Genomic DNA, 17,325 nt, shown 5'->3' on the forward strand with positions numbered 1-17,325 from the left:
GCAATGAGAGTAGTAATTATAAATGATTAAATTATAAATTATAAAATATAAAATGTAAATTATAAAATGCAGCCCCAAATTTTCAACATATTCGAAAGAACAACATCACACAGATTTTAGGAAATCAGACATGATTTGATATAAATTAGGCATAGTATTTGCAATTAATAAATTTCAGATTTCAATGTATAATACATCACGGGGAATATTAAGCTTCACAAAAGGAAACAAAAATTATGTAAGCATTTAACTCACCCCATCTACCCATTTCTCTTACCCTGGTGTCAACCGTAAGTCTCAGTAGCCCTAGGTTGTACCTCTATGCTACATCTCTCTGATGTCTGACAAAATGGCTATTTTCATTTCATCTAGGTACTCCTCTCTCACCTCCCACCTTGGGAAGGATCTGCTTCTGTTTATGCAGAGGTAGTAAGCCATGGACACATTAATCACAGGTCTTCAGAATATTGGAGTTGGTGTCCCAGCAAAGATGTGAAATGCAAGAAAAGGGGGAAAAAAGATGAAAAGAAATGCTAGCTCTTGCTCCAGACTTATATATCTCTCATTGAAGGGGACAGGGGAAGAGATTAAGGTAAAATGCTCCATCTGATGAACATTAAATGGCAATGGGACTCTGGATAAGTATTTAAATATATTTGTTCATGATAAGAGGAGAAAACAAAAAGCAAAGAAAGGACGAGCATTACAAAAGCACAAAAGCTCATTGAAAACAATTGCTAAACATTCAAAATTTTTATATTTCTCTTCACTGATGAAAATGCCTTAGTGACCTCTTTAGTTCAATTTCAGATTCATGTGTAATGTTGCTGTGGTGACCTGACTTGTTAAGAAGTTGTATAATCTGACAGGGTATATTCACTAAGAGATGATCATAAAAGCTTGAAGTCTCTTCAGATTACCAAACCACTGCCTCCATATGAGACATTTTATGATTTATTCCTTTAAAAGGACAGTGCATTTTAAGCATGCCTTGGTAAAGTTATACCACATTAAAATGACACTTTATGCTTGACACTGTATCTATTAGGGGCAGAAGCCTGTTTGGAAAAAAATATTAGAACCACCCAGAACTTTCAAATAAAACTTGAATAAGGTCTTTTAAAATATTCTTTTTGAAATGAGAAACATTTAACTCAAGTCCCACATGGACATTTTTATCTCTCTTACACCCTATCCATCTGTGACACGGTATCCTATCTAACTTCATGACATTGATTTGGGGATGGTGTCTTTTACTTTGGCAGGCTTAATTCTCAAGCCAAATTGCCAAAGCAGAATGGGGGGGTTCATGGTAATTGAATTATGGTAGGGAACTAAGATGCATAGTTCAATGGCAACAGCAATGGCATTTCTAATAAAAAAGGAAGAGGGGGACAAGAGGAACAAACGTTTAACAAGCTCCTACTGTCAGACATTGTGCTAAGCACTTTACAAATATCTCATTTTATAGTTAAAACAACTGTGCAAGGTGTTAGTGTTATCCATATTCTACAGTTGAGGAAATTGACACAAAGAGAGAATTTTGAATTTAAGTCTTCTTTACTCTAGATCCACCAGTCTATTCACTGGTCCCCTATTAACAACAAAATGTTTTCCTTGCAAGTAACCCATGAGGTAGGCAGTTGTAGTTGAAGAAAAACTGACAATGATCAAGGTGAACCACAACTGGAACTGAAAAACAGACTGAAGCTGAAATTTGCATAACAGAATATTCATTGAAGTGATCTCATGCTTGCTCTAGTCTCTAAGACTCTCAGGTTTAGAGAAATATACGGAATATAACACATTTGGACCTTGGTTGTGAAACTACATCTTTAACCTCTATCTTTCCCTCTGCTCTAGGCTCTGAACCCAGAACAATAGAAACACAATTTAAGCAAGAGCACATAAACACACAAACACAGATAGACAGAGAAACAGACAGAGACAGAGATGGTGACAGAGACAATATTCCAAATGAAAGTTGAGCATGGCCAGTCCTTAAAACTCCAACAAGATTATGCCTGTTCTGTTATCTTCAACCCCTATCAGCACTACTTTTACTAATGTAAATCTATGTGTCACTCAATTAGTTGTATCCCCCATTATGTCCTGTGTAACTCCTATTATAGGCAATCTCCCCTATTCTCAGTTTTTCTTAGAGAATTCTTCACCTTAACTGAAATCTACCTTTCCCCAAAAAATTCCACTCTCTTCCAAAATCTTTTCTGATGGATTTAAATGATTGTGACTAAGGATAAAAGCATACTCCTATCTTCCCACTACCACTTCCAGATTAAAATTTCACTACCATCACTCCATTTCTCCTATTTAAAAGTACATACTATCTAACTGTACCACTTTCCTTATATAATTTACCACATTCCAGGATGTTGTCCCATCTACCTCAATTTGAATAACATTGCTTACAATTTCCTTCTTCACTCCATTCAGCCTTTAGCACAATGTCTAGCACAGAATAAGCTTTTAATGCTAATTGACTGACTGTCTTCTTTTCCCATCACTCAACTAAGTTGCTGACCAAACTAACACTCTGGCTTCCCTCACTGATCCTCTCAAATATAATAACCTTCATCACCACTCTTTCAGTAATCCACATATCTAGGTCTCTATTTTCTTGGAACTATTGTGCCTTGACAATCTCAAACTCTTATTTTCTCTGCTATGACTACAATTGTCTGTATCTTCTTCCTTATGTACTTCACAAGAATTCTTATTCATACTGATCCAGACTTTCTCTCTCATCCTTTACTTGCTTGCGACCTCCCAAATTGTCCATCCTTCAGGTTTTACTTACCTCCCTCCTCACTTAGGTCCACTGGTCAGAAAATTTAATGCCCTTACTGATGTCCTACACTCCTTAAACTCTTTGACCTTTGCTATGCCTAACTTGTCCATCACTATGCTTTTGTTTGCTACATCCTCAGCTTTTTCTAATGCTTCTTCTTAAACTGCTGACCATTTCTTTGAAAATATCTTAATTGGGTTCACTAAAATTTTCTACTTGGTCTCTACTACTGCTTTCCTATAATTTTATCTCTGAATTTCCTAGTGATTCTTCTGAACCTTCATGAGCTCCTCAAGTTTTGAATTCCAACCCTTAGCCTTCTGTTCTCAGCAGATGAGCTCACCTATTAACAATCAGAGGAAAATCAAGAAATGAACTGCCTCAATTTACCAAAGATTCCCATTGCCTCAAAATTTCTATGTTTGCTTGCTCTGTCCTCCTTCTCTTTTGTCTCAGTGTAAGAAATTATTATTTTCCCTTTCCAATGTTCTTCGTAATTTCTTGAGCACAACATTTTCAACACCCCTTGAGCCTGATTCTATCAATTATGTTCTCTGTTACATCTTCAGTCTCTCTATTTTCACTGCTTCCAATTTTCCTGCCCAGATACATATTAATAGTCCTCTATCTTTCTCCTTCACTTTCATGATGTGGACATGCCCTAAGGTAATGAATTTTCAATACCATCTACTTTGGCTACATCATTATCTTCTGTAGCTTCAGATTTGGGGAGAAGGAATGAGAGAGGGGCATTCTTGTATACCTCTGATTTCATTAGCAGAATGAATTATCTGTATGGAAAGTACCTATAGCAAAACAAATCGGCATCTTACACTTAATTAGTTGCCTGAGAAACTGAGAAGTTTAATGATTTGCCTAGAGTCACACAACTCGTATCAGTCAGATAGGACCTCAACTTAGGCCTTCCAAATATCTACTACACTGTACTGCCTCTTCTGTTAGCTTTAAAATACCACTTTCATGTGAATGACTCAGAAATTTAGATATCTAGAATAATCTCTCTACTGAGCTATAGTGCTACATTTCCAATTGCACTTTAAATATTTCCCACCAAATTTACTACTGTCATATTAGACTCAATATATTTAAAACCAAACTCAACATCTTATTCCTAAAAGTAACATCTCTCCTGATTGCCCAGTTTCTGTCAATGTTTCTTCTAGTGTGAAAGCTGTCATCTTTGATAATCATTTTCTTCTTCCCCATATGCAATTAGTTACAAAGTCCTGTCAGTTCTTCCTTTGAAACTTCTTCAGTTTATGTCTCCCCTAGAATACTATGATTTTCTAAGTGATTACTCTATCTTGACTTTATCTTCATAGGTAAGCTACAATGACCTAAAATTCTATAGGAAATATCAAGGGACAAGAGAGATGAGGTGCTTTCAAAAATGAAATTTTGATGACACTAACACAAGTTTCTGAACTTATAGATGAGAGAGAGAGAGAGAGAGAGATGGATTGATGAAAGGAAGAAAGAAAGAAAGATTTCAACAGAAAATAATATAGTATTCACATAAAAAGAGTGGCATAGTCCTATAATATCACCAGAAATGTTTAAACTAATAATAATGTAAGGCTGAAAAGGATGAGTTGCATTAATTTATATTTGGGAGAAGAATAATATCAGAAAAGGGACATATCTGCAGCTATGAATGGATGGGACAATGATAACAAATAAAGAGAAGGCAGATCCACTCAACCCTAGTTATGCCTCAATTTTCTCTACATAATATCATATTAGAAAAATATCACACATGACTCCCCAGTCAGGGCCCCAGGCTTACACTCAGTCCCAGGTAACAGGATCTGCATGTAGCTATCACTGGGGTGGCTGCTGTGCCGTGGAGCCTGAACACTCCAGGGTAGCCCCTGCAGCAGAGCCACTGGGCTCCAGGAAGCGTGCACTCTTTGGGGTTAAATTAGCTGGGCCTGACAGTGGGCTGGACGAGTAACTACTGAGAGAGCTGGCAGAGGGGCAGCTATGTCTGGGCTGCAGGGTCAGCCAGACACAACCCCATTTCTCAGCCAAGCAAATAATACAGAAGAAGGAATGTGGGGGGCCCAACCCCTGCAGCTAGAAAGACTACAAGTTTGGGGGGTCAGAACCACAGGACAGAGAAGATCCAGATGGGGAAGGGCTATAGATAATAACAGGCATCTCCTTAGGACATGCAACTTTGATCATGGGTGTACTTTGCTATATCAAACTTAACTACATGGACCATTTTACTGTAGCAGGTGTTCTTCTAGACATTGAGCAATTCTTTAGTATTGGTGACAACAACTCTGGCCTCATCTAGACTGTGTTTATTTCCAGTTACAAGATCCTGGCCCCTGTGTTTGGCTACCTAGGTGACAGATATAACAGGAAGTACCTCATGTGTGGTGGCATTGCCTTCTGGTCACTCGTGACTCTGGTTTCTTCATTCATCCCTAGAGAGAGATTTTGGCTGCTGCTTTTTACCTGGGGTCTGGTATGGGTTGGGGAGGCCAGTTATTCTACCATTGCCCCTACCCTCATTGCTGACCTCTTTGTAGCTGATCAGAGGAGTTGATTGCTCAGTATCTTCTACTTTGCCATCCCTGTGGGCAGTGGCCTGGGTTATATTGCAGGATCGAATGTGAAAGGTGTGACTGGCGATTGGCACTGGGCACTCAGGGTCACCCCAGGCCTTGGGATGCTGGCAGTGTTGCTGCTGTTCCTGCTGGTGAAGGAGCCACCTCAAGGACCTGTGGAGAGCCATTTGGACAGCCCCCCCCCCTTGGTTCACAGTTGTGGCCTTCCTCCCCGGGTCCCTGGCACCGTGGGCAACAGCCTTCCTGCTTCGTGCTCAAGTCGTCTTAGGAGAGACTCCACCCTGCCTCCCTGGAAATTCCTGCTCCTCTTCAGACAGTCTCATCTTTGGGGTGATTACCTGTGTGACTGGGATTCTGGGTGTGGCCTCTAGGGTAGAGATCAGCCGTCTTCACCACACCAACCCCAGGGCTGGCCCCTTGGTCTGTGCTGCTGGATTGTTGGGTTCTGTCCCTTTTCTGTTCCTATCATAGTTACCTATGTTTTCATCTTCATTGGAGAGATTCTGCTGTCCATAAACTGGGCCATTGTAGTAGCCATTCTGCTGTATGTGGTTATTCCCACCCTCCAGTCAATAACAGAGGCCTTCCAGATTGTCCTGTTGCATCTGTTGGGGGATGCTGAGAGCCCCTACCTCATTGGGCTGATCTCTGACTATCTCTGCCATGACTGGCCCCCTTCCTTCCTCTCCCAGTTCCGGGTCATGCAGTTCTCCCTCATGCTTTGTGCATTTGGTGGGGTGCTTGGGGGTTCAGCTTTCTTGGGCACTGCCATGTACATTGAAGGTGATCAAAAGAGAGCTCAACTCCATATGCAAGGACTCCTGAGGGACGTGCCCCTTCCAGATGATCTGATTGTGGTCCCGCAGCACAGCTATTCCACCAAGGTCCCCGTGTCCAGTGTGCTTATCTGATTGGGTGGACTTTGGCCTGAGGCCACCTTGGGTTCTGGTTCCCCTCGGAAATAGGTGGGTGGTAGACTCTGAGTAACCTCAGCACCCTGGACTGTTCCCCCAGCCCTGTGCCAGGTGTGGCACCATGACCTCTGACCTGGGACCACAGCAGTGGCACAGAGGCTGAGGTTTGTCCCGTTTTTCCTCCCTGTATACATGCACACATAGGCACACTACGTGCCTAGCAATATTGATCAGGGGATGATTCTGGATCAGGGATGAGGCAGGTGGTTGGAAGGCCATGGAACCTCTTTGGGGAGGGAAAATCTCTTTTCCTTCTGCCTCTGTCAGGCTATTGGTGGGTTCTAACCTGCCTTCCTGGGGTCAGGGGCAGGGTGCCCTCACTATCCAGGCAGGAGGGTTTGGTGCTATTTTTATCTGAATAAACTTTGTAACCAGAAAAAAAGAAAAATATCACAATAATAAAATGTTAACAGGGAATTGAAAATCAGGATATATAAGGAAATGGGAAAAGAATACATAGATGTCCTTAATGAGTTCATATCAGCTGGCCCAGAAGAACTATATTCCCCAGAGTCCTGAAAGAACTGACAGATATGATTAATGAGTCACTGTCAGTGATCTTTTAATGACCTTAGAGAATGGGAGTGGTACTCCAGAGTTACAAAAGAAGAAATTGCATAATTTTTTAAAAGGGAATAGGGAGTCTATAAAGTGAGTTTAACTTGTATTTCAACCCAAATTGTAGAATGCATTATCATTATCATTATTATTATTATCATTATTATTATTATTATTATATTAAAGGATTGATTTTGATCATTTAGAAAGGAAAGGAATGATGCTAAGAGCAATTACAGTTCATCAAGAACAAGTTATGCTGAACTATCCTAATTTCTTCTTTTTCTTTTTTTGACAGTTAATAGAATAGCAAATCAAAGAAATACCATGAGCCTAGTATTATTAGCAAACCATTCCATTAAGTTTTTAATGCTAATTTTGTGTACAAATTACCTTTTCCCTTGACTCCCATCCAAAATAGTCATATGTCAAGAAGCACTTCTAGCAGGGTCATCATTTTTTATTTCCCTTCTCCATAATCAATGGACCCAGCTGGAATGGCTGGGCAATGGGAAAACCTAATAAGACTTGGATGAGATGAGACTCAACAAGTCAATTTCTCCTAGTGATATGAAGGCCAACTAGGCATTATCATCTGACCTACTTTAAGAAACCTTGGACACTGCTTCACTGCTGCACCCTAGCACTTGTCATATAGTTAATATGTTTGTGGGTTTTTTTATTCATTCATTCATTAAATGATAATATGGTTGTCTGGATTTAGAAGTAGTTGAATGACTGGAATGAGAGTAGGTATAAATTAATCCATTTCAACATGGGGAATGGGGTGGGTTCGTAGTAGAATTTCCCAAGAATCATGCTGGATAAAAAGTAAATCATGACAGGCTTACCAAATTTTCAAATGATAAAAACCCAAGAGCCCCAGTCTCTAAAGACTAGAATTTTGGGTCAGATTTAATAATATGCAATTTTTAAAATAGCAATTTCAAATAGTATATTTGGGCCTAAAAATCAAATGCACAAATACAGGCTGAAAGAGGCTAAGCTAAGTATCAATTCTTATTTTTAAAAATATGTGGTAAAATAGAAAGGTCAAGTATTAAGAACAACATTTCACAAAAGAGAAAAATGAGACTCTGTGAGGTGAAGAAATTGCCAAGGTTCACAAAGCTAGAAAATGTCTAAGACAAGAATTTTAGCCAGGTCATTCAATTCTACATTCAGCTTGCTTTTAACTAGAGCAGACTATCACTCTAAATGAGAATATGTTATATCAGGATCATAAAAGGACTTGGGGATTTTTAACTTGAAAAAGAAAAAAAAACTACATGGAGGGAGACATAGTATCATTTTCAAGTATTTGAAAGTTTTTACCAACAAAAGAGATTAGATTTCTCCAGCTTGGTTCCAAAGGATAGAACTAAGTGGAACAGATAGAAGATGAAGAAAGGGAAAGGGAAAAAGCTTCCTAACAATTAGAGCTATCTATTTGTTCTCTCTCTCTCTCTCTCTCTCTCTCTCTCTCTCTCTCTCTCTCTCTCTCTTTCCCTCCCTCCCTCTCAAAATTACCTTGTATAACTTACATCTGTGCACATGTTATATCACCTCACTCATATATAAGCTCCTGTGCATAGGGAGGTCAGAAGTTGGTTCATTTTTGTCTTTTCATCCCTACCAGTAAGCACAGTGCCTTGCAAACTTATAAAGTACTTTAAAGCTTGTAAATATAAAGTGTTATTTTTAAATGTTGAATTGAATTAGTCTAAAAGTGATGTAAGATGCCTCTATCAATTAGTGTACTCTCTATCACTAAAGGTCTTAAATAAGAGGATAGACTGACCACTCATGGGGGGTATTTTAAAATGGCATTCTATGCATGTATTTGTCAGAAAAAATCATCTCTTTCAAATTTTATCATTATTTGATGTTTGTTTCAATCCACACACTACCACTATTGCACATTAACTGTGGAAATCAAATAGAGCCATGGAAAGAAGAATAGATATGGAATATTAGTCAAGATGGCTGTCTGAATGGAAGGCAGACCACCTAGCTATCACACATCTATAGACTCCAGAAAATACCTGAATTTTGTACCAGACCGAATTATGATAAAGAAATGTAATGTGTAATTATAATCACTTCTACCCCATAACTACACAAAAAAATCAGTCAAAAGCCCATGGGCAATAGAAAACAAAAAGGACTCTCAACCCCATTTTAGGCAAAGTGGGTCAGAGGTCTAGCACAGTATTTAAACCAGAACATCAAAGGCCTGGGGATATTGAGAAGCCTCCTCTTCTGGGTTGCCACTGAGGGCCCCCAAAATCTAAGACTGAATCTCAAAGATTGGGGGATAAGGTGGAGTGGAGCTAACCTCAGGATGTGAAAGTCATCTCATAAACCCAGTGTATGAAATTAGTTTGTGTGGTGGATAGAGTGCTGGGCCTGGAATCAGGAAGACCTGAGTTCATATAGAGCCTAGAACATTTAGTAGCTTTGTGACCTGAGGCAAGTCATCTGACTTCTGTTTTCCAAAGTTTCCTCTTCAATAAAATTAAGATAATAATAGCACCGTTCTTTCAGGGTTGCGAGGATAAAATAAGACATCTGTAAAGTGTTTATCAAGTATCTGAAAAATAATAGACCCTATATAAATGTAAGCAATGATGATGATGAAAGGCAAGACCAAGCAGTAACAACCTTACCACCAAAAATATCAGTAGGAAGGAATGTCTGGCCCAGCTACAAAGCCTCAGTGCAGGAACTAAAGCCAATGAAATGAGTAAATCAAATAAAATACCAACCAGCATAAAAATACAGTTTTAAAGGTCTTCCAAAAGAAGGAAAGAACAATTATATAATTGTTCCAAGCAGCAACTTGGAGGAAAAAAATGTAACTTACACAAACACTATGTGAATTCCTAGAAAAAATAAAGCATGAGATTAAAAATAATTATATAAAGGTATAGGGGAAATAATTTGAAAGTTAGTCAATATCTTAGAAGAAAAAATGTTAAACCTTACCCAAGTAACAAATTCCCTGTAAATTTGAATGAGATCAAACAGATATCAATGACTCTAAAAAACATAAGAAATATTAAAATAAAATTAAAAGATTGAAAAAATAAAATGTAAGATAAGCAATATAAAATAAAAATCATCTAGGAAAGATTTTATTTTTTCAATCTTTTAATTTTACAGGGTAAAAGAAAGATGATTAAAGATTTGATAGACTTCCCAGAAATCATCCTTTTGTTTTGTTTTGTTTTGTTTTGTTTTGTTTTCAGGGAAATGAGAGTTAAGTGACTTGCCCAAGGCCACACAGCTAGAAAATGTCAAGTGTCTGAGGCCAAATTTGAACTCAGGTCCTCCTAAATCCAGGGCTAGTGCTCTATCCACTGTACCACCTAGCTGCCCCAACATACTTTTAATAAAAGGCTGAAACACTATATTTCAAGAAATCAAAAATGAAAATTTCCTAGACCTATTAGAACTAGAGGGAAAATGGAACACAAAATTCACTGATAAAATCCTGCAAGGAACCCCAAAACACACTGTTCTGGAAATTGCAGACAAAATCCAAAGTTTCATGCAAACAGTCTAAAAGTAGCAGTTCAAGTACCAAGGAACTTCATTTAGCATTATGCAAGCTCTAGTAGCTTCTACATTAAATGATAGGAGATCTTGGAAAAAAAATTCACAAAGGCAAAAGATGGAGTTTTACAATCCAGAGTAACTAACCCTGAAAAGCTGATTAGTCTCCTAACATGTTTGAAAAAATGTGTTCTTAATGTCTTAGAGAACTTTCAAGGATGATGAAAAAGACTAGAGCTGGGTTTTTTATTGTTCTTCTTCAGTCATTTCCAACTCTCCATGACCCTGTTTGGGGTCTTATTGGCAAAGATCCTGCAGTAGTTTGTCATTTCCTTCTGAGTCTTATTTTACAAATGTGTAAAGTTTGGAGAATAGAGTTAAGTAACTTGCTTGGGGTGACACTACTAGTAAGTAAGTGTCTGAGGTTGAATTTGAACTCAGGTCTTTTTGATTACAAACCCAGAACTCTATCCACTGGGGCACCTAGCTGTTGAGATACAGGCACAGGAGTCCATAGGAATCTAAAAGGGATTTATTTGAGGAATTGGGAAGAGATAATGATGATATAATGCTAACATTCTAATAGAAGTAAAAGGTAAAATTGACCCTTCAGAACTTTAACTTCTTCAAGAGTACTTAGAAGGTAAATGGGAAAAGCAGATGACCCAGAGTTGGATGTTCTCAGTTTTAAGTTGGAAAAGAGAAGGGTGGACAAAAGTATTATACTATAGAAAAGGGAAAGAAAGAGAAAGAATTTGCTATTTCTTGTAATACAAACATGTAAGAAGGGATGAGACTGCAAGCACCAGATGAGCCATATTTTATCTGGAAATTACAAAGGAAATTTGATAACATAAATACCAGTAATTTTGTTTAAGAAAAAATAATACTCAAGAGGTAAGCAAATAAGATAAAGAAGTCTGGATCAATAGGGAAGATAAAACTGGAAATGGAATATAGCTACAAGTAAAAATATATTATTGATGCTAAATAAGGGAATTAAAGGGAGGAGAACTAGAATCTAAGAGGGTGTTAGAATACTGAATTAGAATCTTATATCTAGGATCTTGGATGCAGAACCAGGTTTTTTTTTTTAAGTTGAAGGGACTTCAGGGGCTATAATGCATTGAAAAAAGTGCTGAATTTAAAGTATATGAGTGCAGAAGGAATAACAACACCCAACCAAAAACAACTTGCTAAGCTTTTTTTTTTCATTTTCTGTTCATTTATTTCTATATAATAGAATAAACATATAGTTCAGAATTCAGGTTAAACATTTTCAAAGTAAAGGCTGTTACATTCTAAAAACAGTTAACTATGGAATAGTCTGATAACTTCTTTTTTATTTATCTCTAATATCTGGTAGACGGTAACTCCTATAGAGCAGAGACTATACCTGATCTATCTTCTTAGCTTACTGAGCCCCTTATAGATTATTTTGCCTGTGTAACACATATTTACTAATATTTTAAATGAATAAATCAATGAATTAATGTTTATTAATTCTGAACCACCCAGAGTGGTTGATGTGTGATTGTGCACTGTGGTTTATTAATAAGTTCCTTCCTAGTCCTAAAGCAAAGGGTTATTACATAGAAGAACTCATGGTTTGGATTCAAGAGACCCAGGTCTGACTTCTGGCCCTAGCACCTAAGAGCTGTGTGACTTTGGCCAAATATTTCTCATAGCTTCATTTTCAATTTCCTCATTTAAAAATGTGTTCAATAATGTTTGTGTAACCTAATACATAAGGTTTTTATACAAACATTACTTGTTGAGCCTTAGAATGCCTTAGAAAAGGGAGCTTTCAACACATATAAATAACATAGTTCAGTCTTGCTTGGTAAGATTTTAAGATAACTCAGTAAACAACTATAACAGTTCAAACCTCAATTCAATGACTTATGTCACTTCTTAAACCCCAAATCAGACTATTTTCTCTTTAGTGCATTAATGCTTGATATGTTTTTTCACACGGTGCAATTTCATATGCACCATAAATGACCTTTAATGCATCAATGACTATCAAATGCTATGCTTAGATTTTTTTAATGATTGAATAATTTTAAGATCATTGTAAAAGTATAAAATAACAGAGGGCAGTCAGGACTTGAAATAAATTTCTTACAGAAAAGTGTGAAGAAATATTTTTTTTTCCTTTTTGTATTACAACACTTTCAAGGCTTCTAAAGGTAACTGCCAGGAAACCTGGCTTTCCTGCCTTCCAATTCATAAGTGTACTACTTTTTCTTGGCATGCTTCTGCTCTGAAGAGGAATCTGAAAGGGGACATAGCTCTGGGGCAAGAAAAAAAAAAACTTGGATGATCTCATTCCACCTTGTTCAAGTCTGCTACCTTCCTAACCTTCCCCTAGTCATTTTTATCATCATCCTCTCCCTCTGCCCCTGCAATGCAACATGGTAAACTCTATGACCCCCCAGAAGTCTTCTACTGACCTTTGAGAGCAGTATGGTCTATGCTTGTGTTCTCAGTATGCTTCTAGTAAGGTAGAACATTTGTTCAGACCAGTATAAAACTAAATTCATAATTTTAGTGACAAGAAAATAAATTATTTTTTCGGTCTAACAGGAACTTAGTGCCTAAACTAGCTGTACAGTGGCATGAAGTTAGCCAGAAAATTTCCAGATGAACATATTACTGCATTTGGATCTTAATATGGAAAGTCCCTATCATATTTAGTGGATCTCTTGTAGTGAAGTTGAAGGAGGATGTGCACACAAGTCATACAGAATTAGATGGCATAGATGGCTCATGGCTCACTTCATTGGAGGGTACAGTCACAGTCTTCTAATTGGTCTCCCTCCTTTGAGTCCCTTACCACTCTCTTTCATGTACACATTGCTGCAAAAGTATTTTTCCTTAAGCACAGATATGAACATGTGACTCTCCCCACTCAATCAACTCTAGTGATTATCTATTGCCTCTTGGATAGTCTATGAATGCTTCTGTTTACCTTTAAAAACCCTGAAAAACCAGACCTTATCTATCTTAACAGTCTAATTGGATATAATATCCTGTTCCACCTTTGCAATTCAATTAAAGTGGCCTTCTTTCAGTTTCTCCCATGTGATTCTCAATCTCTTGTCTCCATTCCTTTGCACTTGTCATCCTCCATGCTCAGAATGCATTTACTTCTTACCTTGGTCTTGTGAAGTCTCTTTCTTCCCTTAAGAGTTAGCTAAGACACTATCTTATACATGGAACCTTTCCTAATTCTCCAACTGCTTATCTTCCCTAACTATGGTGCATGTAATTACTTTGCATATATTTGTATTATTCATTTTATATTTATTCTGGATATATTCTACATGTGCTTTTTTTCCCTCATTAAAATGTAAGCTTAGGGGGCAGCTAGGTGTTGCAGTGGATAAAGTACTGGCCCTGGATTCAGAAGGACCTGAGTTCAAATCTGGCCTCAGACATTTGACCCCTACGAACTGTGTGACCCTGGGAAAGTCACTTAGCCCTCATTGCCTTGCCAAAAAAATATAAGCTCATTGCAAGTAAGGAATGTTTAATTGTTTGTACTTATATCCCAAAGGCCTAGAATACTTCACAGCACATAGTGAACCTTAGTAAATAACTGTTGATTGTTTGATTAAGATCACAGATTCACTGGAGTATGTTATAAAAAATGAATGGTATCTTGAAAGTACAATGCTACCAACTTGTTTGATGCTGGGTAAGTCACTCAAACTCTCTGGGCTTCATGTTCCTTATCTGTAAAATGGGGGACCTCTAAGGTCTTTTCCAGTTATAAAACTAGAACCTATTACTAAATTTAGAGAAAATAAAGAAGCAGTGGGGTTTTTTGGATAGAGCATAGGCCTCAGATTCAGGAAAATCTGAGCTCATATCTTCCTTCTGACATATGTGGCTAGATGACACTGGTGAGTCACATCACCACTTGGTTTCCCTCCTACCCTTGACAACTAAAAATATGAATTTGACAATGATTACAAACCTGATTTGATAGAGAGCATTTCCCCAATGGTGGGCTTCCAATATCATTGAAGTCAAGGTCCTTACAAAAAAGAAGAAAATATAGTGAGATTTTTTTTTAATAACAGTATCATGGAGTCATAGATCTGGAATTGGACCAGCCTCTTTATTTTACAGATGAGGAAAATGAGGCACAAAGAGGTTAAATGAGTTTTACAAAGTCACCCAGGAAATATCAGTTTAAACTGTTTTCTCTATGAGTAAAGAGTACACAGCACTATCTTATTCACATAATACATCAAATAGACAAAATAAAGCCATAAGACTTCACCCTCCAATCTTAATCATCATTAAAGAATAGTATTCCCATATATTTTTTCATATCAGGGCTCTATCATATCAGCTCATCTCAGTAAAGTAAAATATCTTTTATCAAGAGTTGAATGAAGTAAAAAACATATTTTTTCCACACTTCCATGACTTTTGTACTTAATCCATTTTCTGAAAAGTCTAACCCAAGCATTAAAAACAAATCTTTATGGTATGGACCTTTGTGCTATGACTTTGGGAGGGAGTTGTCATTTTGATTGCCAAAAGACACTTGGGCTCTAAAAACTGGATGAAGATCATGAACTCATTTCATCTTGATTACCAAGGATCACTTGAATGACAATGACTTGCAGTCAACTCTCACTAGGACCAGATTTAAACTAATGACCTTAAAGTAAAAGGCTTTATACATCCCATTGCCCTTACCAGTCCCTACAGTCACTCACTCCACAAAGTCAAGCATCCAGAAGTTCCTATTGGAACACATAACAAAGCAACAGATGGTCATTAGGTTTCCAGAAGCTCTCCTTATGCTATAGTGCCCTCACCCCCACCCCTTTGTCTTTCTAGGTTGACGGTTTAAAACATTTATAAAAATTCTGGAGGACTTTGTTGACATCTTAAGTTGCATTTTTGCTCAGCCATCAAATTTGTCTCAAAGAGAAAAGAAATGATTCCTTGCTAGGGAAACTCTGTAGTGTAATGCAGTCCCTAGAGAGTAAGCACAGTACTTGGAGACAGATGCACAGTGAACTAACCATCTCATAACTGCAGGGGTTGCCCTACCTCCTGTATAAATGTAAAGCCTTGTAAAAGTGAAAATAAACGTAACATAGAAAAGTAATGTAACATGTTCACCATTTTGGGCTGAAAGGCTTCAGAAGTATGCTGCTAGATTCCCCCTTGGGATGTCTCTACTTTGTAGTTTGTTTCTCTGTATGTCCTACATCATTACCTCCTTTCTTTCCAACACCTGAACTCTTAATAGTATCTATGCTCTTAAGAATAACCCCCCAAATCCTTCATTGCAAAGAAGGTCATTATGTAATAGATAGAAACCTTAAGAGGAAAAAATCCCACATCAACTGGTGGTATAATCCCCAAGGGAAAACAGACTTTAGTTGAACAATCGGAAACCTGGCTTGCTTTATGGTGTTTACACTGCTGCTTGCTAATGGATCACCATAAAGGAAGCAAAAGAGCTCTTAGACCATTGAGTATGCTATCATGGGAGTCTTCTGAGTGTGCCTTTTTTATTTGCTGCAGTCAGGTTAATGAGCTCACCAGCCCACTTGATGTTGAGGACTTTGTAACAAAGCAATCTCTCATTAAATGCTGCCTGGCACCGCTCTCTTGAAGCAAAGGGACATTCAGATTATTGAATGCCTTTGTACTCCTCATTCCTACCAGGCTATGGAGTCCAGCAGTGGCATCAGTCCCACACACTTCCTGGCAGACATCCAGTCATCCGCCTGCCCTCTTCAAACTGCATGGGCATTTGCCAATCTAAGCAGCACTGGTAGGCAAACAAGCATGGCACACGACTCCTTTGGCTGATGGCCAAATGTGCAGCTGAACAATCTAATTTGTTTCTACTGTACAGGGAAACATTCTTCCCCATTCTTTCCCATTCAGTTGAATTTACATGTAAAAGTTTTGTTATGGTACAAAGGAATGTGCATTTATCTACATCCTCTTTCTGCTTTTACACCTTTTTAGTCTCAACAGTGCAGGTCACGATTTTGTCTCTGGCTTTATTTTAAGTACCTACTGGCTGACAGTTTCTTCAATGAAATGACCCCAGAGTGTTATCAGCTAGCTAGCAGGTGTGTCTCTATTCAGAATCTTGCAGGCAGCAATGCATCCTGGGTAAAAAGCAATCTAGGCAAAATCCAGCTTTTTCCTACATTACTCATAAGATTTAATAGTTCACTGTCATAAAAAAGCTTGCAAAGATTTTTTTTTAAGTTGGCTTTCTGCTGGGCATTTATTTTGCCCTAAGTTATTGACCCTCTCCATATCTGTATCATTTAATTTTTAAAAAAATTAAAGAAACTATTTCTGTTCAGTTAAATGCTGGTAGTTATTTTATAGTTTCAAGTTATTAAATGTTTACATTTAATGATCAAAAGTATTCACAGAACAGATGCATATATGCTAAGTGCTGTTTTGGTCTTAAGACAGTTTAACACAGTCATTGCACAGGGTATTTTTGAGATTAATCAAGGAAAGCTCATTTTTGTTTAACTAAGATTAAATAGTCTTACTTTGTTCACCTTTTCAATGTATTCATGAATATTTTTTTTCTCACTATTTCAGGGCAGTTTTCCTTAAGAAGAAAACACTATATTTAGGTGATTTGCATACACACACAATAGCTTGTCTGTTTTTTTTTTCTTGGAACATTGTCGAATCAAGTGTAATCTTAGATTTAAATGGTCCACTACATTGTTAGTTTAAGATTTTGTATAACTCATAGAATGTGCATTCAAAACTAATGGCTACAAAAGATTTAAATTTAAAGCCAAGCAAT

The 17,325-nt window shown here is 37.6% G+C and overlaps 1 pseudogene; it reads left to right on the forward strand.

The window, feature by feature from the left end:
- The first annotated feature begins 5,000 nt into the window (after positions 1-5,000).
- On the forward strand, positions 5,001-6,320 carry LOC122735582 (annotated as a pseudogene).
- Positions 6,321-17,325: the final 11,005 nt, after the last annotated feature.

The sequence above is a fragment of the Dromiciops gliroides genome, chromosome 1 (assembly GCF_019393635.1).
Source record: "Dromiciops gliroides isolate mDroGli1 chromosome 1, mDroGli1.pri, whole genome shotgun sequence".
NCBI classification, from domain to species: domain Eukaryota; kingdom Metazoa; phylum Chordata; class Mammalia; order Microbiotheria; family Microbiotheriidae; genus Dromiciops; species Dromiciops gliroides.